Raw genomic sequence first — 22,877 nt, forward strand, 5'->3', positions numbered from 1 at the left:
TTAACTGGGGACTACTATACAGTTGAAAGGCCATGCTAGATATACTTTTATCTAGCACCCCAGCCCAGCTCATATGCATACAAAGAAGATTAGAGATCCCACTAGTACTATAGGGTCAAAAGGCTTATTTTCACATGGCATCCTGAACTGTCCTGCAAACTATCCTGAAGTGACCATCTGGAAGAGGACACATCTTATTTGTTCAATGCCATTTCTCCAGTAGACTGAGAGATCTACTACTGTGCAACTGCATATTGATGGTTTTGAACAGACCACACCTGGAAGACAACAAATTGGAAAGGTGATTTGAAAGCAAAGCAGCAGAAAAACTCCAACTGTAAGGCCAGCAATAACTGTAGGAACATGAAGGGTACAGGTAACTGTCAAGTCACTACCCTTTTCAGTCCCCTGAAGGAATTAAATATTTTGACTTTTAGGCTGCAACTACCAACACAAATGGCAGAAGGAGCCACACAGATGCTATGATGCTGGAAACAACCAGTATAACTGCTGCACTGAGAGGTATAAGGCTTTTTCCTCTCTACACAGAAGTTAGAAGCAGAACAAGAGCCAAGAAAAAGAATAAGAACAAACCTACAGCATGAGCTGATTCCTCCAGATAGATTTAGACAGCAAACAGGACATATGCACTCGATGTGCTAGTGCTAAAGCAAGTTGTGCATTTGTTTTGGGTTATTTTTTGAACTCTTGGGAGTTAGCTGGCTAGCCACACTACTCCAAGGAGCAATAGTTCAGACTGTCAAATCACTCCTCTGGGAGTACCCAGGGCCAGACTGCACAGCTCAGTGTACTTGTTCAGATATTCCCCTCATAAAAGGGGAGGAGTATTTTTACCCTGCATGTATGCTTCCTCCCTCCCCATGAACAAAAAATCCATCTGAAGCTCTCAATACCTGAAAGCAAAAGATCCAGCATCAAGACTGTTTTAATAGCTGACTCCTCTTTCTCTATTTGTACTCTCATATGATTGATAAGCAAGTTGCAGGTTAAAGAGTGCTCAGATTAAGTGTATTCTGGGAGACCACTTGCTGTGCCTAAGTGATGATAGGAAATTAAGTGGCATAAAAATCTGACTGTTCTGTAGTCATTGCTTGTTGGGTTAAGCCACTGGTTTCTGGATGTGGTCCAGGAAGACTGACCACATATTCAAGGACAGAATGAAGATAAGTGTGACATGAAGTTGTGCTTTTATAAAACAACACTTTGGGTTCAGCCCCCAGTTAGATCATTTATTTATCTGGCACTGAAGGGTGATAATGGCTTGTTTTCAAGTCTCCAAAATAAATGAACTATCCTGCATGCAGAAGTAGTCCAGGCCAGCCAGCAGAGGATAGAAAATATGCAGGGTCAGCATAACACTGGTTTCAATTTCAGTTACAAAAACATTAGCGCTCTCATTTAAAACAAGATGAGGAAAGTAGGTTCTCTCTCTGCTCTGCTAAAAGCACCAGTCTTGCTCTCCCCAAACAATGATCAAATCCACCTCAGATATAGTTCAGCAAAACAATTCATGGGTAATGCTTCCCTACTGCTGTTTACACGGTGCTAAGATTTTTTTAAAGCACCTTCAGTCTCTTCTTTAGAGCTAGACTTTGTTTAACTTCTACCCTTTTATACCTTGCTAGTTGACTAACAACAACTGAGTGACAATTTCAGTCTTGCAAAGAAAGTAGGTCTCAGTCCACTCCCAGAGCACCTCAGGCCCCCAAATTAATCAGTCTTCATATAACACTGCAAAAGAGACTTCGAGTCAAGCCAGCCAGGTGTCCTAAAGCTAGTGAGACCAGTTTAATAGCTTATATCCTTCATAGATAGAAGTCCTGGAGAGCAAGTCTGCCCCAGCTCTAATTGGGTTGAGTTTTATTAGTTGCCCCACGCTGCAGAGACCAATTTCCCATCACCTATGTATTGAGATTCATGTTTGAGCAGCCTACATGCCTGTCAGTGCCAAACCAAGGTCAGAAGCAGTTTCTAAGCCAAACCAAATCATTGCCCAACAAAAGCTTTGTGTCCTGATGCTTGCCAGAGTCACTTGCCAAGAGCAAGTTTGATGAGAAAACCTGGCTGCTTCTCCTGAGTTGTTATAATGCAGCGTGCCAGTCGCCGTATAAATGACTTTACAGCACTTGTTGGAAATACCAGCACTAGGGGGTTTTAGCCGAGCTACTGTGTGCCACTGGCCCTAAGATGGCAGTTCACAGCACACAAACCACTCTGTGACTCAGATGCTGCAGTGCTCTGAATCCACTGCTGAGATGTCCAACGTTTAGCTTTTAACTTGAGGCAAATTCAGTCTCCAGCAACTCTACCAGCTCTAGATTTGATAGTATGAACTCAGCTCTTTTTCATGCAGAGTATGGGGGAGTGTATTGAGATACAGAAGCATAACAGAGTAATTCACTTATTCAGGATAGCAATAATGATTAAGTGATTGGATTAAAGAGACTCTCACAGTCCCAGCTGGAGGACATATCCTTTACCAGTGGAAGTTTCGGGTGGTTACTCCAAGTAGGGCTGTGACCCAAGTGCAAGATGTGTGGGTAACTGATAAGCTGCTGACCGTGGCTGTTTTAACAGTCACCTGACCACCAGCAACTCACCAACAACACGTCAAATCTTCAGTTCACAGCACAGAGCTCCATGGGTCAACAGTGTCTGTGCCCAGCTTTCTGGGCTGTCCAGGATCTCCCGTCCGAGAGGTGACTTTCAAACTGAAACATCAGCTATCACTCATCCTGGCAGCAGGCATTCTGCTTAAACCTTCTGGCAACCACATTTGCCAGAATCATGTGTATTTTCCACTTCTGTATGGTGACTTAAACACACAGCTCTGCAAGGAAGTTTATTGGACTCGTTAAAGCAGTTATTAGGCAGGAGTAATGCCCTGCTGAGGAAAAGTATTGTTTCAAACACGTGTACCAGTTTAGTGCTGGTATGCTAAGCCAGGTGACATTCAGTGCATCCTGTATTCCTCAAGTTAACCACACAGCTGAATGGAAGCTGTTTAGTTAGGCTGACAATGTGCTGCAACTTGAAGGGCCAGGAGCTCCAACAACATAGTTACCAAACCAGTTAAGCCTTCTCTAATGGCAACAAATGGACACAAGGCTATACCACTGTGAGCAGAGTCCTGAGGAATCTTATGCCTGTAGCTGGAATAGGTCACAGCCTTGGATCTTGCTAGTATTAAAGGTAATGGGAGTGACCCTTGCAAAACTAAAATGCAGCACAACAGTTCTTCATGTTACCAGTTCCTCTGCAAGCTGCTAAAGCTTCCCCCTCCATCACATGATGGCCTTATTGCTTCCACAGCAGCTCTCCTGGCAGATGAACTGGGAAGCTCCGTTTCAGCTCTAGTAGCTTTGCCCCTGGTCAGCATGCTTTCACACTAACCACCACAATGAAGTCAGTCTGAAGTGCAAATGAAACTTGTTTTTATCTCAAGCATGACACAACTGCATGTTTAATGTTGCTCAACCATTTGATGCATGTATTTTAGGGTGGCTTCCACTGTTAGAAGTGACAGCAGAGGCACAGATTGCCAGCTGCAGCTTCTGTGACAGGCAGTGTGAAAGGATTTCACTGTTTTTGCCTGACATGCAAGTAGAGGTGCCCACGTACTGTGGGTAAAACTGGCTACATGCTCTAGGAATGGAAGGTTGAAGTCATGAGGTGTTCAACAAAGAATGACAGCAGGACATCACAGGCAGAGTTTACAGATTAAACTTGGCAACTTAAAATGCTATAGGGGAAAAGAACTGTTGATTGCTTACCACAGTGTCTGTTCAAAGTACAGAACTGTTAGATGCAACTGTATTTACAGCTGCAGACATTACCTAGCACCTAGCAGGTCACTTCAGCCATCACCTGCTCTCCTAGGCATTCTAAGATGTCTGTTGAATGTTAAGCATCTTTTCTAAGCTACTCAGTTGGCAACACACTTTTACTTCAAGGTTTTTTGAACATTAGACGAAGTTCACTGGTGAAACACTCTCCAGGTACCACCCAGTGTTAGCAGTCCCATGGCTTTTAGAAATTACCCATTTAAAACAAGTTTATACAGGGATAGATGCAGAGTCCACACGTTTCAGCCTTAGCACGCAAGCAGAGTGATCTTACATTACCAAGCCCTAACTTCCTAGCTGTCAGTGAACCCAGGACTGCAGTAAGTTTAAGGGTAATTAACCTCTGAGGTCACAGCCTTGTGAGATTGTTGCAAATTCAACCTGCTTTCTCTAAGCTCCTCAGAGCCTGTATTTCCACGTGACTGAATAAAGGCAGTTGCTTCAGAAAACTCCCCAAATAGGCCACACATTGACTTGAGTTTGAAACATTCAGGTCACATGTACTTAGCCATAAAACCATGTGGATTGTGTCAGAGTTACACCACATTTCACTGGAACCATGTAAATATTTCAGTGGGGCAACACAAGTGGAAAATTGCCACTTTGAGTTTTGTTGTAACACCACACAGAGGGAGCAGCAAGTTCACCAGCTATGTCAAGTCTTCCAACCACCTTCTCATGACAAATGAAGGACACCTCCAGAAGACATCCTCCCTTGGCAGCTTGAAGCAGTACAAGTGTATCTAAAACAGATTTTCTGCTTTGAGGGAGAGGACTGCTTTCCATTGCAAGCAGTCTCCACAGCATCCAAACAAGATCATGTCAGCAGATACTACTCATTCCTTTCTCCATGACAAACTCCCCAAGAGCAGCAGGTTCCCACAGAAGTTACACACATCACACAAGAGGGTTATCTACAGAACCATAAGTTTTCAATTTTACAGAAGATGCCTCAGTCATACATAATTGAGTGCAAGAACTGCTATCATTTACTTGCTCAGAGGGGCATGAGCCAACTCCATGTAATCTGGCCTCTGATATTACAAACAGCTAACCAAAATAGAAGTTGTTCCACTGATCCCATCCATTACATCATGGAAATTGTTATTTTGTCATGAAAACTCCCTTAAAGACCCAATTTAATCTCATTAATATAGGAATGAATCTCTCACTTCCAAGACAGCAGCTGCCACTACCTTTGACAGACATGGGAACCCATAGATGGTTTTGGATGCCTCAGACTACTGGATTCAACTTTAGGAGCTGAAGGTAGTGTCAGATTTTCAAATTTAGAGTAAAAAGCACTTTTCTTTTTAGCCTGAGTGTCAACTAAATACCTTAACCTCTTATCTGAAGCCCTTTTACTTATTTAGGAAGAGAGAAATTAGGCCTGTTGAACATTTCAGCAATCCAGTATAATCATTAAACAAACCAAGCAAGGAAGACTTTCTTTTGCAATACTGGCACAGGGGAAGAAGGCACCCATGAGCTATGTCACTGCAATCACGTCAGCAACCATTTCTGCCAGGTATTTACAAAAAACAAACAAACCCTGCCTTCTAGAGGGAAACAAAGTATTCACCAGCTCTTCTCTTCTATGAGCTCAACCCACATTTTATTAATTATTTTAGTAGCCCTGTCTGATCAAGGCAGTGGAATGTGAATGCAGATGGCACCAGAGCTGTTTTTACAGAACACACTGCAATTTCTTCTGTGAATCCTCACAACACTGCAGTTGTCTGTGCTCTGCTCTTTCACAGTGCTGCCTATCCCTGCAGGTCCACCTCTTGGAACACCTTTCCTGAAGAAGTCACCCTCTCTGTAGAACATTCAACATCCTGCAGTATCATTCCCATCCTCTCCCATTTGTAATCTGTTGCATTAGCCAAACTCTACAACATTGAGTCACTCACTGCACCCACTGCCAAGTCAGAGCCTTGGCTAGACCTTTTCCTCCTTTCTTTTTTTCCTCTTTACATAAAAAAATACATCAGGCTAATCACTACGGCAATAAAACTGCCCCAAAGGGAGAATATTTTTTTAAGGTCAAACAGTTTCTGCACCTGCTATAGCTGCTAAATTATGGCTAGAGTTGCAAATCACTGATAACATGATCTTAAGGAAAACTGAAGCCTTTATAGGAATTTAAGAGTTAAGTGCTAAGTAATCTCTTCCCCCAGCACTCTACCACCATCCTATCAGACTAGGTGTGGTGAGACTTAACTGTTTTATGGTAAAGCATTGAGATCAAGTTACAGATTAAGTGTGAAATTATTTAAATGGCAGACTAGTCAAGTTAAATAGTCTGAAAAGCTACACTAATTGCCATCTTTGGTCCCTTTGTCAAGTCCTCCTCCAGCATAGTCACCACAATCGAAAAGGGGCACTTGTCAACCTCTTTGTCATCCCATCTTCACCTCATTAAGATTCACAAACATCCCAGTCAAGCCTCTCCAACCCCACCTTATTCATCCTACCATTCAGTCCTCATCTGTTCTCAGCTTCTGCAGCCCCACATTTCCTTTGGTCCAATTCCTCACCATAGAGTTCGACTCTTTCCAATTTCCCACCCATGTGTCCCTCACCTCACTCTCTCTCCTCATCCCTTTCCTCCCTCTGCAGCTTCACATCTCTCCCACACTAAAGCTCCTGTTCTCCCTCCCATCTTTACACCCTCACATACCCCTCACCCCAAAGCTCCTCATCCCTTTCTCACCTTTCCAGACCCATAACTCCTTCACCCAAAAGCTTGAAAGCTTGATAAGCCCTTCTTTACTTGCAGTTCTATCCACATCCCTCCAACACTCCCTTACCATCAACAGCTCTTATCTTCCTCATCCCAAACCATTCCTTACTTTCCCCAGCCCATTTTCCTCACCCCAAGCCCTTCCTCACCTTCACCATCTCCTCCTCTCCCTCACTCCAAACCGTTCCTCACCTCCACCATCCCCTCTCCTCCCACACCCCAAACCCTTCCTCACCCTCACGCCAAACCCTTCCTTTCCTTCACCATCCCCTCCTCTCCTTCACCATCCCCTCCCACACCCCAAACCCTTCCTCACCCTCACGCCAAACCCTTCCTTTCCTTCGCCATCCCCTCCTCTCCTTCGCCATCCCCTCCCTCACCCCAAGCCTTTCCTCACCTTCACCATCCCCTCCTCACCCTCACCCCAAGCCTTTCCTCACCTTCACCATCCCCTCCCTCACCCCAAACCCTTCCTTTCCTTCACCAGCTCTTCCTCTCCTTCACCTGAAGCCCTTCCTCACCTTCACCATCCCCTCCCTCACCCCAAACCCTTCCTTTCCTTCACCAGCTCTTCCTCTCCTTCACCTGAAGCCCTTCCTCATCTTCACCATCCCCTCCCCTCCCTCACTCCAAGCCTTTCCTCACCTTCACCATCCCTTCCTCACCACAAAACCCTCATCCCTCAAACCACTCCCTACCTCCCCTCCTCACCCCAAACCCTTCCTCAACCTCACGATCCCTCCCTCTCCTTCACCATCCCCTCCTCTCCCTCACCCCAAGCCCTTCCTTTCCTTCGCCAGCTCTTCCTCTCCTTCACCTGAAGCCCTTCCTCACTTTCACCTTCCTTTCCTCACCCCAAAACCTTCCTCACCTTCACCAGCTCTTCCTCTCCTTCACCTGAAGCCCTTCCTCACCCTCACCATCCCCTCCCTCACCCCAAACCCTTCCTCACCTTCACCTTCCTCACCTCACCTTCCTCACCATCCCCTCACCCCAAAACCTTCCTCACCCTCACCAGCTCTTCCTCTCCTTCACCTGAAGCCCTTCCTCACCTTCACCTTCCTTTCCTCACCCTAAAACCTTCCTCACCTTCACCAGCTCTTCCTCTCCTTCACCTGAAGCCCTTCCTCACCCTCACCATCCCCTCCCTCACCCCAAACCCTTCCTCACCTTCACCTTCCTCACCTCACCTTCCTCACCATCCCCTCACCCCAAAACCTTCCTCACCCTCACCAGCTCTTCCTCTCCTTCACCTGAAGCCCTTCCTCACCTTCACCTTCCTTTCCTCACCCTAAAACCTTCCTCACCTTCACCAGCTCTTCCTCTCCTTCACCTGAAGCCCTTCCTCACCCTCACCATCCCCTCCCTCACCCCAAACCCTTCCCCACCCTCACCATCCCCTCCCCTCCCTCACTCCAAGCCCTTCCTCACCATCCCCTCCCCTCCCTCACCCCTCAAACCTCTCCCTACCTCCCCTCCTCCCTCCAGGCCCCCTCCCCAGCTCACCAACCCCTCACCCCTACCCCCAGGCCCGAGTCCCGTCCCCCCCCCCCCCCTTACCTTACCTGCCCCCCGGGTCTCCCCCTGCACCCGGGACCTGCTCCGTGCGGCGGGGGAGGAGGCGGCGGCGCCGGGAGGTGCCCGCAGCGGCCGGCGGGGAGGGTAGGGGTGGGTGGGGGGGGGAAAAGAGGAGGAGGAGGAGGGAAGGGCACGGCGGGAGCGCGGCGGCAGCACCGGGCACCAACGGCCGCTTTATACCGGGCTCCTCGGAACCCCGCGCGCGCTTCCGCTTCCGCCCCCTCCCCGCCCCCTCCCCGCCACGGGGGGTCATGAATATGCAGCAGGGAGGGGGGCGTGGCCTGAGCCCGCCTGTGTGTGTGTGTGGATGGGGGGGGGGGGGGCGCGTTGCTAGGGCAACGGGAGCGCGGGCTACGGGGCCGCCCGGGCGCGTCCGCAGGGGGCGGCGGCGGCGCCACCTGCGGGAGGGCGGGGCGGGCGGGTCGGGTCCTCGCCTGCCCTCCCCTCCCCTCCCCTCCCTGCCCGCCAAAAGGGACTGTTTTCCCCTCAAAAACCCCCATCCATCCCTTTTTCCCGCAGGGTCGCGCGCCCGTCCTGCCTCCCCACCTGCCCTCCGCCTCCTCTCCGGGGCGCCGAGCCCGCAACCACCCCTGCCAAACATCCCCTCCCCACACACACCTCTGCCAAACATCCCCCCCCGGAGTCACAGCTCTGGGCGTACAACCTGTTTGGGTTTTTTTTTGGTTTGTTTTCCTTCAGCACAAAGCACAAAAGTTCCTTTTAATTTCCACGTCACGCGCACGTCACGCGCGTCGCTTGCGCGTGAACTGGGGGCGAACGAAGCGGCGCGTGGAAACCCGCCTTGCCTTCAGCGTCACCGGTTCCTGCTTCTCGACAAGCCGTACAAACACCTATCCCCCCAAAACCAATTGATTATTATTATTATGATTAAATTTCTTCATCGCGGAGTTCTTTCTCCGCGGCTCGCCAATGAATCAATGAGCCACGAGGCATCCCGGGCTTAAGAAAAAGGGGAAACCCACCGAAGGCAGAACGGGAGAGCTGCGCTGTTAAAAAGCAGCGTGGATCTTGGGTCTTAACAAAAATAAAGTAACTGCAATTGCAGGCCCTAAAGCGACGACGACAAACAACATTTACATTTATCTTATATTCCCGAATGCAATTATCAATCCGGGCCATCCCGGACAAGCCACTAAATTAACCATCCTATGGTGAAGGTTCCCGAGTCTGTTCAAAAAACGAGGAGGTTTGGTTGGTTTTTTTTTTACATTCTACTGATGTTTATAAATATGGTCACGACCTTGGTGGCTCTTTGAGAAGATGGCAAAATCCTTCTCTTAATTAGCCAAGCAGTAAAGATAAAGCTCCCATATTGATGACAGCCCAGTGTAACACACGGTAAAACAACATCCGTTGTGTCACAACTGAATGTCTGTCGTGTAGCTCAATACAAGGTTAAGGCATGTTCCACAGAAGAAGCAAAATACACCTGTATTTATAGCAGCAGAAAAATCTAATGACTCGGGGTAAGAAAAAAAGGCTTCCGTGGAAATTAAACGGGACCCGAACACAACTGAAATCACCGAGTAGGCATCTCAAGATGAGAGTGTAGATCCAGCTTCTAAAACGTGCTGCTTCTTGACCATTAATCTGTGGCACCCTGGGCCGCCTGATACGTTGGCACTTCCCTTTAAAATACCTGGAAAAAACAAAATGTGGTCCTTACGTCGCCCTGACGTTTTAGACCCGTTCCAGCCATGTCCAGACACGTCCGAACGTGTCCAGATATTTCTCCAATCTATCTCATCGTGGGATTTTTTTTTTTTGCTTCAGAGTTTTTAACCACCAGCCCTCAGCTAAGCCTACAGTCAGGAAGGGTAATTTTCCTTAAACCCAACATTTTGGTATTTTAAAAAAAATAATAATAATAATCCAATTTTTTATCATGAGGGTGAGGGGGTGGAAAAAAAAATAATCCAAGGAAGCAGACCCACCTTCTCCTCTGAGGTTCTTACCCAGCTCCAAATATTTAACCCATAATAAAGAAATGCATCCTTGAGTCTTGGCAGGGGAGACATGAGTGTCAGTCTTGATGCAGGAATCAGAGCAAGGGCTCTTCCCTATTTAATGAGATAGGGTAATTAACCAGGCGGCAGGACAACAAGCTGCCCTGAGTTCTCTCTACTCCATTTCACAGGTACTTGGCTTGCAGAATCGTTATGAAAATTCACCATCCAGCCAAGGCAAACAAACAACACCCCCAGTATTATTTTACGTGCGTGTCAAAAGAAATAACTTGCCGCGGGCAACGCGGGTGAAGGAATTTTACGAGGCTGCGTCTGATCCTCCCTCTCCCCTCCCTCAGACAGTTAGAGAAATGTTTGTATGATGAAAGGGGAAAGGGAGCAGAGGACAGCTGGCTAGGAATTAATGAAATGTTTGAGCATTATCATGCCATAATGCATTTAGCTGACTGTTTGCCAGTGTTCAGATCTAGTGTGAACTGCTTTGTACGAAACGTGGGGATTCCTAGATTATCCCAAACCTCAGGAGGCTGCTGCTGCTCCCAAAATCCTTTGGAAGCTGGGACGTGGGGAAAAAAAAAAAAGGGCACCTCTTCATCTAGATGGACAAAAGCCCACGGGATTGTTTTGACTTGTTTTGAGACTTATTGAAGTTTGACACAACGCACTCTTAGAGGTGTTTCCTAATGGGGAGTGGCCATGGGTTTGGGAAGCCTGAGGCTAGACTTGAAGCAAAACTGAGCACCCAGGAGCCCAGGTGAGGTCTGCCAGCCTGGACACTTGTAAACAGGACATGAAAAATGAGTCTCAGCTTTCACATATTTGGCCTGTAACTTATCCCCAGGCTATCTCTCACAAAGAGCGAAATATCTGAGGGGAAACCAGTGCTCTGGGCTTGAAACTGCTGTTTATCCTTCTTCCCTCCCTCCCCAAATGTATGTTGTCATTAAGCTGGAACTTTAATAGCTGTGTAAAATAGCCCTTGTCCTTTGGTACTTTTTTTCCCCTTGTAAAAGTGTTGGGATTCCTCTGGTTTCTGCCTGGTGGGTGAAGACTGTAGGCTTGCAGCAAGCCAACCAAAGATATTTCGTCTGGGACAAGTCCTGGGTCGCAGGATACCGCGTGTGAGTTTGTGACGGGGACCCAGAGAGGCAGATTTTGTCCATCCAGTTTGCCCGTGGCAGCCAAAATTGACTTTGAATCCTGAGAAGCCAAACGGCTTCAGACAGGACGGGCACACAGAGAGCCTGACCCGGCCCTCTGCCCTGTCTGTTGCCCAAAGTTTACCCATCTGGAGCCAGGCGGCTCACGTCACCCTCCAGCAATGGCAACAGCCCTAAGCAGACAGGGCAGTGCAGGGGTAGGGTCTCTTTGCCTTTCTCCTCAGCTGCAGCCAGCAGTAAAAGCAGCAACTCCCTGTGGAAAACAAACAGTTCATGGTTCCAAGGTGCTAAGAGAGGCCCTAAGACACCTTTGCTGCTGCTGCTGCCACTTGAGGGGTCTCATCGTCAACTCGTGCCTTGAAGAATTAGAGTTCCCTGTCGTTACTTTCCTGGTTTGCACAGCTAAAAAAGCGGTACTGACGGCTGCAAAAAATGATCCTGCCTCTTGACTTGATGTGGTCTGTAATTATCTTGACAATAAAACTGTGAGGAGTTAAGCTCCAGTGCTGTCAGTAGTTGACAAGGGATGACTAGACAGGCCTTCAAGAAGAGTGGCTTTCAGTCCTCACTTAAGCACCAAGAGCAGTTAAAAGACTAGACAGCATTTGAGAACTGCAGGCAGGGCTTGGCCAGTCACTTCTTCCCTTGCAGTGGAGAGATCAGAACTTCTCTTTTTAATTTTTTTCTTTATTTTTAATGCTACTTGCTCTTTCTGTTTCTCTCCACTTGGGCAAGGAGCTGTGATTAGTCAGTTTTCCCTCCGAGCTGCCTCACGTTAAATCATGACCATGATGTTTATGAGGTTTCCATTGCTGCTCCAGGATATTTGTGCTTTGGTCTCTCTGTTTTTACTGAAAGCCAAACTGAAAAACGGATACAATTTTCATAGTTTTGGGTTTGCAAAGCACCAAAACCCTGAACCAAAGGCTGAAGTACAGGAGGCTGTTTAAGTCTGAGATGATTTTCAACTGAATTCATTCACCTTCACCCAGGTGAAAGCTGCCTGGTGCTCACTGAAAGGGAAAAAAAAAAATCAGTAGAAAGAAAATTGGCTCCTTCCTGGCCCAAACCAGGACACCAGTTTGCACTGATGAACACAGAAAAAAAAGAGCTGTTAATTTTTCTGGCTGCACAGGCTGCTGCAGCCTGCTGGAAAGCCAGCTCTACTGAAGTTTCACCTGAGAGATTTAATGGTTTCTCACAACAACACAACTTTTGATGGATTCATTTATAGATGAGAGCCTGGCCTAGTCCAGTGCAGAATAAGATCCCCCGTTTTATCTGGTCACAACACAAATGCTTAGCCTACAGCTCTAAGACATAAAACCCACTTGTAGTTAACTTTTATTTATCCCTGCTCTCACTGCCTTCTTGTTTTGCAGCCTTTTAGTTACAGCTGGATTCAGGCTGAGCAGGTGTTATTATTGGGCACGTCTGTTTTGATCCCCCAGGTGGGACCTGGCACCTCTGGAGGACGTTTCACTCTTTGCTAAGGCCTGTTACAACCACGTGCTGGGCTTTATCTCATCTCTCCCCTTGCTTAATCAATCGGTCACATACCTAATTGGTGTTTACCATATTCTGGGTCCCGGCATAGACAGGATTTCAAATTGTTTAGCTCTGTGTCATGAAAACTGCATCTGCAAAACCCAGCAGTGTTGTCTGTCTTTTTGGAAGATCCTAGGAAACTTCTCAGAAGGAGCTACACCTAAACTAGTGACTTCTGCAGCTGTGACTCAGTGTTCAGGTCCATGAGTAGCCACAAAATAGGCCCTGTTTGCTGACTGTATTCAGGGTTTTTTTATGTTCCCCTGAAAACATGAGTAACACTCACCTGGGTGAGGGAAAAGCAGGTTGGATTGGCACTGGTTGGCAATGGGATGGAAAATTAGTATGTAAAGAGCCGAGTGATTAAGATAATAAAAACAATGTTGAGTTTTAGGTGAAGCCAAGTTTTATAGCCCTCGAGCTTTTAATTGTGAAATTGTTTGGCTCTCATTTTGTTTCTGAAATAGAAATCTATTTAAATGACTTAAGCAACCCAAGTTTTAAGAATAACCCCAAGCAGGCTGTTGTAGCTGTGACTGAGAAACCAAAACTGGGTGAATACTTTTTTATTCTAATTGCTGAATTCTCAAACTGCAGACCCCAAAGTGTTTCATATGAAGGTAATCCTAAACATTGAGTAAAAAAAAATAAAATGTGTTTCCAGAGCTGATTGGAGTGGAAATGAAAATCTCCAGGAAAATCCTGAAGTTTATTTAGGGTTCTTTTCTAGGCTTCCCCCTCTAAAAGTTGGGTGAAAATGGACAAATTCACCCATTTTGCAATTAACTCATCGAACTGTGCTCAACAATTTTTCCCCTTTCCAAGAACTGAGTATCACCCTGGTCATCAAGTTTCATGCAGTGTTTGATCTGAGGAAGTCCCTCTCTCTGAGGCACAGGCTGGATACTGGATGCTGCTGTTCTTGAGGTCTAATTTCACATTATAACTAAAATGATTTAAAAGCTCATTTCTCCCCAAAGGACAAACTTTTCCTTTCCATTTTATCTGCTGGTTGTATATGCTCTGGGTGAGTCAGTTCATTGTAGCTGATTTGGTGGGAAACTCTACATAACTCTATTTGCAGGGCCTTGTAGTGAGAGGAAAAGGGGTAATGGAATAAAAACAGGAAGAGGGGAGATTCAGGCAAGACATTAGGAGGAAATTCTTCAGTGTGAGGGTGGTGAGACACTGGAACAGGTTGCCCAGAGAAGCTGTGGCTGCCCCATCCCTGGCAGTGTTGAAGGGCAGGTTGGATGGGGCTTGGAGCAACCTGGGCTGGTGGGAGGTGTCCCTGCCCATGAAAGGTGGTTGGAACTGGATGATCTTGAAGGTCCCTTCCACCCCAAACCACTCTATGATTCTGTGATTGAAAAAAAGGAATAGTTTTCTGCTGAATAAACCATGCACATTGAGTCACATGATAGTCTTCAGCCTTGTTGCAGCTTGTGGAGACTGGCAGGTAGTGGTCAGGCCCTTTCACCTAATAATGTCTCTCCCAGGGCAAGTCACCCTCCAGTTCTCACTTCTGACCCCTATAAAAAACCAAAACACCTTGCACTTTCCAGTTCCTACTCAAGCAACTTAATCATCTTCCTCAAACACTTCCCAGGGCACAACCTGCTGGAGGGGGACCTGGAGGTGACACTGCTTTGTTGCAGAGCTGTGTGTGTGAACACTGTGCCAGCAGCAAAGAAACCAGCAACGTAATGGAGAGGAGCTTTCCTGCTGCTCTTCTGACTTGGGCAATCCTATCAGGTCAGCAGCTTCTTCCCTTATTTACAAGGGGAGCCTGGTGACTAAGCTCCTAAGTGCCTCGAAGACCCAGGGCTGCTTCAGTAGGTCCAAAAGTTTTGTATTTTTGTTTTTTCCCCCTCCTGTTATTCATGAATAAAACACAGCAGGAAATATTTTCTAAGTATGTCAGAACAGCAAGTAAGATCCTTCTTCCTTGAACAGGTCCCAGCCCATTTTTATGGACTGGCCATGGATTAATGCTGGGTACAGATGGTGCTCTCCATAAGGAGATCTTAGCACTCACCTGGGCCAGAGAACAGGAAGATGAAAGAAGTTCAGAAGGTCACTCCTCGAAGGGAGATTATTTACACCCACGAGAACAGGTGAGGTTAGGGCTTAAGATAAAGAAGTTCATAAAACTGAGAGGAGAGAAAGTTCCCGGCAATGAGGTTATTTAGGAGGTTTAACAAGCTCCCCAGGGAAGCACTGTTGCTGTGGATAACTTTGAGAAGAGACCAGGAGAAATGTTTTTGAGGAGTTTGGATTTTTCCTGTCGAGTAATCAATTGTATTTCTGCCAAAATAAAAGGCCCTTCCCAGTCCCAATTAAACCAGAACTGGCCTGAATGGATTGCTCCAAATTTGAACGATTTTGGTTTGTTGGTTTTTGTCCTTTTATTTATTTATTTATTTATTTTTCCCCAGCTGGCAAAGGTTTCATGTATTTTCCTTGCTCTTTTTTTTTTTCCTGTTAGTGGTTTTGGTCAGACCAGAAGCAGATGATGCTGAATCTGCCAGAAAAAAATAAATATATATTAAAAAAATATGTTTTCACAATTGATATTTTCTTAAATGCTTTTCAAAAACTTGCCAGTCAAGTGCCTTTGGAGATGGAAATCCTCTCTTCAACAATACAGCAGGTACAGAGCAGACACCTCCCATTTCTTCTTATCATCAGACCTGAAGTGGAGACCTGCTGGCTCTGGCTCCATAGTTCACTCAGCCTTTCACCTCCCTTCTGAGATGCCCAGGGAGCACTTGGTGTTGCCTTGAGGGTTTTTTGACCCCTGATGAGCGACACTGTTCTCCACGAGCTCTCAGTGTGACCTGGTGAGGCTGTGGTTGGAGTGTGGCTGGAGGGGTTCAGAGGAGTTCCCCAGGACTATGGGGCATTGAACTGAGCTGAAATTTATTTTGTTTTCTCTTAATAGATGGTCCTGGAATTCACCTGTCAGATGGCCTGGTCCTTTTATATGGATCTTCAAGCACCCTGCTGCAGGAACTCTTCTTCAGAGAGGGTAATGTGTGTTTTATAGGGGGTGTCAGCTTTATGTCACCCCTTCTGGCTCGTTCTGAACTTCTCTTCCTAGAAACAAGAGATGCTGCTGCACTGTTCTCCTTTTACTCCCTTCCCTCCACCCTGCTCTGCTTTCTGCTAACAAGCTACTCCCTCAAACCATTTCTACTCACAGGTCTGTGCCTTGCTGTTAACTGCAAACTTCACCTTATTTTCCTGTGGTTGAAGCAGATACAAGGTCTCTCTGCCAGGTGGGCTTCTATCAAATACCCTATTCCAGATGAGCCACTTGCCAATCTTCTCCTCTGAGCACTTAATGAACTTGCAGCTCTTCATCCACTCCAGGACTTTGATCTCCCACCAAAATGCAGCTGAAGCCAAGATGTTTAGAAGTTGTCAGGAGGGGAAGGGACACCGTAGGATCAACCTCATGTTCTGAGAGAACTGGCATAAAATTCAAAGACAGGGATAAGCCTTTAAATTGGAGTCCTCAATATTCCCTGGGCTTGGAGGCAGAGGCTGCACTTCCAGACCTGATGCTGTGTTTTGCTCCAGCCCTCGGAATTCTGCGCCTGAAACCGATCCCTGGAAAACTTACAGCTGTTCAGACCTTTGCTTTGGATCTGAACGTGACAGAAAATGCAGAGCTGGTTGTAGGAGACCTCTGGCAACCGTGCTGCTAATGACAGGAAGAAAGTGAAGCTGTTCATGATCCATTTCCAGCTCAGCCTGCGATATGTTACTTCCAACTGCAAAAACCTTCAAAAAGATCTCCTGTGTTGCAGGGACACCACCCATCTCACTGCAGGCTGGCAGGATTTTTATGGATCAGGAACAGTGTGCAGGTGCAGAAATTCCTATTATTTTTAGAGTACAAGATAGTTCCTGTGTTTGTGTGTGTGTGTGTTGCATTCATTGACTTCACTTTCTCTCTAATGACCTATGAGTATCTCTTGTCTCATGGAATTGAGTGTTGTTTGCTTGTTCACAGTTTCCTTTCCTTCCGTTACCCAGCGAAGAAAGTTTGCTTAAGTGGCTTTTGTGAACTCTTTCAAGATCCCCAGAAGGATGATACAGGAAACAGAGAGTTTCCTTTCCATACAAACTTCTAGGGTGTTCCCATAATAGCCTGAAATTTATCTGCCCTGTACAGCCTGCAATTGGGCAAAAAATTAATGGACTGTCAAGGCATCAGGCAAAACACAATTAACATATCAGTGAGAGGAGAGCCTGCAATAGAAAAAGAATCCTCCACTTACATAGCTCCTTTCATCCCATGTTGCCAAACACTTTTTCCTTTCTATCCTTATGTTTCCAGTTACTTTCCAAGTTGGCCACACTTTTAAATATTCAGCCTGAAATTTTCCATAATTGCTCCCTGCCTCAAGTTGAAAACATTTTTCGAGAGGAACGAAGCGGGAAGTTACACGCACACACGCAAAAGCCTCTTGAAAAGGTGGAGTTGTATTTCACTGACATGAAAACTATTAGAGAATTAAGTTTATGAATGTTTAAGCTTTCTCCCTCTTTGTTTTGAAGGGCACTTCTGCACCCCGGGAGGCTGGAACAGGAATGAGCCACTTGGCACAGAAGCAGCGCTGGGGATCAGGGTCTGTCGCCGTCTCTGCGAAAATGCTTCTGGATTTGTCCAAAATAAGAAACCACAGACAAACCTCTAGGTAAATGAATTAGAGGCAGGCTTTGCACCTCTGTTTTTTTCGTGCCTTCTGACCGCCCTGCCTGCAGCTTCTGCAGCCCCTTGAAAGCAGCCCCTGTCAGCAGAACATCTGGACAGGGCGCCGACAAAATGGATTCTCGTCTTTCACCATTTCACCCTGGGTGACCTGGCACCGTGGGTGAGATCTGGGAGGATTGTAGCACTGGGAGGGAGGGCAGGGCCTGTGTTGAAAGCTGACAAGGTAGAAATGTGAGTCATTGAAAGGCAAAGACCAAGCTGTAAAGAAACAATTACTTACATTTTTATTATATATTTTTTTTTTTAAAATCAGATCTGGAAGGCACGTTCGCCTGGTGGTTGACACGCCCTACAAAAGCACCGTGTTGTTCCAAAAGTCTCCCATGAGATGAATAAACCTTGCCAGGAATAACTGGAGATCTGGAATGGTATAATTGCTCAACTAAATACAGGCTGAGAGCAGATAGGGAACCTGTGCTTTTCTTTCTCCTGCCCACTTCCTTGAGTTCAGGGCTGTGCAGTGCTCGGGAGCGTGGTGGCTTATATTGGCCAGAGCAGACAGGACACCAGGAAAAAAAAAAAACCAAGCAGCTTCTTAGCAACAGCTTCCCAGCATCTGTTGTTTTTAACTCCATTCATAAAAGCAGTTAGCTGTGCTGGAGCAAGGCAGGCTGCTACACTTGAGCATATTCTGCAAGAAGAAGAAAAGCTCTTGACTTCACGCTCTTGCCACTAATCCAGCAATAAAGAAAATGGCTTTAAGCCACTTCAGACTCCAGTACTCCCATTAGTCTTCCCTGATAACAGAGATCAAAGGGCAGCACAACCAGGGCAACCAGGAGATGCAGGCAACAGCTTCACCTCTTGGAGGGGTTTGGTCTCTTCTCAAGCAGCAGAGACCAAGTTTGGGGAGCAGATGCCGCGGCAGCGTGGCTTGGGTGGTGGCAGCAGCACATCAGCACTCCCACACCACAGGAGTGAGGACATGGCACCAGGCAGGGCTGTGGGGCCTTTATTTTAGTGATAATAAGCAGCTAACAAAAAAAACAGATACTTAATCCACTGCAGCCTGGAATGGCAAGTCCATGTGCAGAACGACCCATATTTCCACGGCCACACAATGTGAAAATTGTGTGGGTAACAGCAATTAGCAGAGCAATAGTTCTTATTAATTTTCTAAAATGGCTTTGGAAAATTAAAGTGTTTTTTTTTTTTTTTTTAATTAAGAAACAATATTTGTGACTTTTAAAATCAAAAGCCTCATGTCTTGGGTGATGGGAGCCTTGTTTTTTTTTTTTCCCCAAGCCAAGAATTTCTTGTGAAACAGCACTATTTAAAAGTGTCCCTGGGGAAAAGTAAAGAGGTTAAGAGGTTCTGCTGGAAAACCTCATGATGCAGAGAGAGAAACTGAGGAGGACAGCTGATCTGGGATTTCACTTGCTGGGAAGCTTTGGAAACAAGAGTGTGGTGGAGCTCTTGGTACGTTTGCCTTGCAGGATGGAAGGTTGAGAGGGATTTGATCAGTCCCAAGAAATATCTGCAGCAGAAGAAGGTGCCAGGTTTGAGCAGGCTGTGCTCATCTTACCAGGCAAAATGCTACAAGATGTATTTGCTGGAGACAGAAACTAGAGATGTTCCCACTGGAAGTGAAGATCAGGGGTTAATTAACTATAGGAACATCCTCCCAAGGAAGCCACCCCATGAATTCCTATATGGCAGCTCAGGCACTTTGCCATTGGATGTCTTTGGTGTCCAACTAAGCTGCTCACCACGTTGTCCTGGAGACAACCTGCTTTTCTGCTGATTGCAGAGGGATGCCAGGGCTCCTGCCTCAGGTACCCACCCCTCAGGGCTGTGCAAACCTCCCTGCTGGAGGACTGTGCCCTACTTTGGTGCTTCTCAGTGAAAGAGCCACCTCAAGCCTCTGGGGATGAAAAATAATAATAATAATAATAATAATAATAATAATAATAATAATAATAATAATAATAATAATAATAATAAAGCGAAACAAGGACAAATTTGTGCACTTCCACTGCCCTGTTTTCATTCACAGCCAAGCTCAGCCAAACTTTGCATGGCTGTTGAAAACTTCTGTTTCCTCCCCACTGGCCTGCTCCCCTGCTGGGGTGCATGTTCCTTTTTTTTCCTTGTTTCTTTAAATAACAGCTTTGTGGTTGTTTCACAGTCCGCCCGATGATATTCTCGTCACTCTGGACACAACAGGACTCAGAGCTGAGTGTGCAAACAAGGTTACATGAGGTCTTGGAGCCTGCCTCATGTCCAGGGATGAGGCCAAGAAGGTCTTGGAGCCTGCCTCATGTCCAGGAGAGAGGACAGAAGGTCTTGGAGCCTGCCTGGTGTCCAGGGGAGAGGACAGAAGACTCATCAGACTTGGTGGCTCAGCCTGTAACTGGTGACTATGGAAAACTAAGGGACGGGCAGCAAGGTCAAGGTTTTCAGGCTGAAAGGGCACAGCCTTTCCCTCCTGGCAGGCAGGAGACATGCCAGCTGTGCTCTTCCCTTCCTCGGGTGTCACCAGATCGCTGTTACACAAGCCCAGCGTGGGTGGGGGAATGCCCTGGCTGCTCCCAGCAGGGTGGCATTGGCTGCCCAGCCTGCTGGCTGGCATGGCCAAGCTCTGAACGCAGCCCCAGAGTGACTCGAGGTGTAACTGAAACCTGCTCCTGGCTGAACCCTCCCTCTCCCTCGCAAGGCTGAGCAGAGGAGCCTGCTTAAAGCAGCCTTGGTCCCTGTGGCAGAGTGCAGGGAGGCACAGGCTGCTGCATCTCTGCTGAGGGCACCAGCTGGTTTAGCTTCCCTTGCTGCATCTGCTGGGTGGTGGGACCAGCTGCATGGAGACCATTTTTGGATGCAAAGAGATGAGATTTTTCCCAGGCACAATAAGCCAGAGCTGATTCCTTTTGGACATGGAAGGCCTGGGCTCAGTGTGCATTGAGCCCTGTCCCTGGGCAGCTTCATCTTCCCAGCCAGAAACCTGTATGGATTTACAATTCCATAGGCAACTGTTGGATAATCATGTTGCCATGGCTACTTTTGAATCTTGCCATAAATGTGTCATTTCACACATTTACATCGAAAGGAGCTGCAGGACCTAAAACTGCAGAACAAAGCAAGCTGATCTCTCTCCATAAGCACTTTCCATTTTTAACACTGTAATTGCACCCATTGTGTTGTTTTTTTGGTTTTTTTTTTGCAGGGGGTGAAGGTTGTGGGGCAGCTTTGAAAGCCTGGAGGTCAAGTTCTTGAGATCTTGTCTACACTAAAGCTTCCCCAGTGCTGGCATCAGGGCAGTTTCCCCCCTGGGGTCTCAGAAGCCTTTTCCAGGCCAAGCACTGGTTCAGCAGCCACTTCTGCTGCCAGTCTGCCTGGGAGCTGCAGGGAGATGAAATCTTTTGCCATTTAAAAAAAAAAAAAAAAGGCAAAAGTTGAACACAAGGTCTTGGTGTGCTCAGAATGCAGGGAGAAGGGGAGTGAGGCCTAGGGATCCAATGCCCACCTCTCCTCCTGGTTTAGTCTCTTTGTCCCCTTTTCAGCCCAGTTCTCTCATTTAGAATCACAGAATGGTTTGGGTTGGAAAGGACCTTAAAGATCATCTAGATCCAACCCCCCTGCATGGGCAGGGACACCTCCCACCAGACCAGGTTGCTCCAAGCCCCATCCAACCTGCCCTTCAACACTGCCAGGGATGGGGCAGCCACAGCTTCTCTGGGCAACCTGGGCCAGGGTCTCACCACTCTCATAGTGAAGAATTTCTTCCTAATGTCTAACCTAACTGGTTTTGATCCATTACCCCTTGTCCTGTCACTCTCTGCCCTTGTCAAAAGCCCCTCCCCAGCTTTCCTGGAGCCCCTTCAGGCACTGGAAGGTGCTCTAAGGTCTCCCTGGAGCCTTCTCTTCTCCAGGCTGAACACCCCAACTCTCTCAGCCTGTCTCCATAGGAGAGGTGTTCAGCCTTCCCTCACTCCTTGTCTCCTCTGTTCCACCCTCTTCCATCAGGACTCCTCCTTATCTCACCAGCCACCTTGTCCCACTCTCTTTGCCTCACTTGCCCCCTTCAGCCCTTCAGGAGTCTTCTTCCAAGTGCTCTCCTGATGGCTCCTTGTCCCACAAACACCCTCCATCCCATGGGCAGCTCTTGTCTTGGTCCATGCCTCCTTCTCTGCCTCCAACCAGGGGCAATGGGCAGGCAGGGGTTATTTCAAGAGGAACATGGAGCAGGGGCAGCAGAGAAGAGGCTGTACCTGGGGTACAACTTCAGCAGCAGCTGAGTGCAGTGGGGGGTGGCAGAGATGCACCCACTGAACATCAGATCTGGAGACAAATTTGCATCCAGATTCTATCCCTGGTGATTGACACAGATTTCTCAGGAACTCAGAACTTGGACAATTCTGCCTTTAGGTTGTTTTTTCTTTTTCCTTCCTATAGCAACAGCAGCTGGAACAGTGTCAGCACCAAGGCAAGGCTGCAGCTGGGCAAAGAGGGGCTGGGAGAGTCTTTAGCACTAACAGAAGGTGGGCAAAGCAAACATTTCTCCTCACTAGGAATTTGCTGTTGTGTGTGTGGAGAGGAAATTAGACTGAGACAAGAGCCCAATATTGACAATTTCTGTGTTAAGAAAATGGAAAAGTAAAAAATATGGGGAAACTGTGATATCTTGAGTTTGTTTGTTTGTTTGTTTGTTTTCCAGTTGTTTATACAATTGGAAAAGTTAAGTAAGCCTAATTACTGAGGTTATTGGTTTTAATGAGTCACCACCTTGCTGTTATTATTCCTGGTTTCTGTTGCCATAGGAGGAGAAGCTGCAGCTGGGCTAAGCTGGGCCATGCAACAAACCCTTAGGTTTGCCTTTCCCAGATTGAGACATAGGAAAATTGGTGGGCTCTGCCAAACAGGGGAACGTGGGGAAGGGAAGTGGTGTTTGTCAGGGTGTTGTGTGGCAACCTGAGCACGGTACTGGCAGCAAAGGTGGGTTTCTGTCAGGGACTGGTGATGAGGGGCTGTCTTGAGGTTGGTTTGTGGATGTTTCTGAGGAGCCCTTCCAAAGCCACGGGGTAGAAGGTATGAGGAGACTGGGGGGTTTTTGTTAGGGGACGTCACTGTGGCCAGAGAAGTCACAAGGAGTGAGCTCCTGAGTTTGATGTTATGGGGAGGGAGGAGCCAGTGGAGGGAGGGATACAGACTGGGAAGGATGACAAAAAGGCAGAGACTAGGAGAAAATAAAAATCTCTGTGGTAGTATCCT

At 47.0% G+C, this 22,877-nt stretch overlaps 1 protein-coding gene across 3 annotated transcripts in view; it reads right to left on the reverse strand.

Annotated features, from left to right (window-relative positions):
- SLC45A4 (solute carrier family 45 member 4) overlaps positions 1–22,877 on the reverse strand; it is an 88,422-nt gene that overhangs the window by 56,371 nt on the left and 9,174 nt on the right. Inside the window, exon 1 of one of the 3 annotated variants that reach the window (XM_051612473.1) lies at positions 8,178–8,390. The exons of 1 other annotated variant lie outside the window; for it this stretch is intronic. The gene's annotated coding sequence lies outside the window, so the exon portion shown is untranslated. Of the gene's footprint in view, positions 1–8,172; positions 8,391–22,877 lie in introns of those variants that run through there. One more of the 3 variants, XM_051612474.1, reaches the window with a different exon arrangement.

The sequence above is a fragment of the Apus apus genome, chromosome 2 (genome assembly GCF_020740795.1).
Source record: "Apus apus isolate bApuApu2 chromosome 2, bApuApu2.pri.cur, whole genome shotgun sequence".
Lineage (NCBI taxonomy): Eukaryota > Metazoa > Chordata > Aves > Apodiformes > Apodidae > Apus > Apus apus.